Genomic DNA, 1,754 nt, shown 5'->3' on the forward strand with positions numbered 1-1,754 from the left:
TCATGTGGCAGAAGGAAGAATTTGTCAGTTTGAAGATAGATAAATTAAGATTGTTCAATCTGAGAAACAGAAATAAAAAAGAATGAGAGCCTCAGAGACCTATGGAACACCATCACATGTACCACCATATACACAACAGGACTACCAGGTGAACATAGAAAGAGAGAGGCAAAAATATACATATATAAAAATTGTTGCTAGCGGACCAGACATACAAGAAATACAGAAGGCAATCCTTCAGGCTGAAAGGAAAGGATACTAGACAGTAACTTGAATCCACACAACAAAATAAAGTACCCTGATGAGGGAAAGTACATAGGCAAATTAAAACAAACAAACAAACAAAACTTCACAATGCACTTTTATTTGTAATCTTTTTATTCTGCTATCTGATTTAAAGCACAATTATATAGATCAGTAATTGTGAAAGTATTATAAGGTATAAAGATGCAATTTGGATGATGAAAATCACAAGGGATGAGATAAAATGAGCTATATTGGAACAAATTTTTGTAGCCTATTGAGATTAAATAGGTATTAATCTGAACTAGGCTGTTAAATTAAGATGTTAATTATAATCCCATAGAAAAGCATTAAGAAATATTTGAAGTTATACATAATTAAAGAAACATCAAGGGGACTAAAATAGGTCTCTTGAAAATATGTATTGAACACAACATAAGACAGTAATACATAAATGGAGCAAAAAAGATACATAAGACATATATTAAAATAATAAAACATATAAGACATATAATAAGCAAATAGCAAGACGTTAGACATAATTACATTAAATACAAAAGGTTAAAAACTTTAGTTAAAAGTCATAGATTGGCAGAATATACTTTNAGACAATTCAACAACAGTTATAGCAGCTGAGAAACCCATTTTCAATAATGAATAGAACAACTAGACATAATATCAAAAGGTAATGGATTTGTACAATGCTATAAGCCAACCATACTTGACAGACATCTAGAGCTCGTTCTACCCAATGATATCATACAATGCATTCTTCTAAATGCATCTGGAATATTCTCCAGAAAGAACACATGTTAAGCCATAATATAAGCCTTAGTAAATTAGACTTCATCAAAATTAAATACTTCTGCTTCAAAAAAAGCACAATCAAGAATGTGAAAGGATATCCAGAGAATGGGAGAAAAATGTACAAGTTATCTGGTGAGGGACTTACATCCAGATATATAAAGAACTCATAACTCAAAAATAAAAAGACAAATACTGCAGTTAAGAATGAGCAAAATATTTTAATAAACATTTATTCAAAGAAAAAANATAATAAGCAAATAGCAAGACGTTAGACATAATTACATTAAATACAAAAGGTTAAAAACTTTAGTTAAAAGTCATAGATTGGCAGAATATACTTTTTAAAAAACGGCCAACATTTTACTGTCTAAAAAAGAGAAACTTTAGATACAAAATCACAAACAAGTTGAAAGGAAAATGATGAAAAAGATATGATATGCAAACAGTAACCAATAAAGTTTGGAGTAGATATGCTAATATCAGATCATATAAGCTTAAAAAAAAATTACTAGAGACAAAACCAGATTTTTTTATTGTAATAAGTGTTCATCTTTCAGGAAGGCATAACAATTATAACCATTTATAAACCTAAAAACACAACCCCAAAATGTGTGATAGAAAAAAAACAATTGAAATGAAAAACAGACAATTCAACAACAGTTATAGCAGCTGAGAAACCCATTTTCAATAATGAATAGAACAAC

The sequence above is a fragment of the Galeopterus variegatus genome, unplaced genomic scaffold (genome assembly GCF_000696425.1).
Source record: "Galeopterus variegatus unplaced genomic scaffold, G_variegatus-3.0.2 Scaffold557, whole genome shotgun sequence".
NCBI classification, from domain to species: Eukaryota; Metazoa; Chordata; class Mammalia; order Dermoptera; family Cynocephalidae; genus Galeopterus; species Galeopterus variegatus.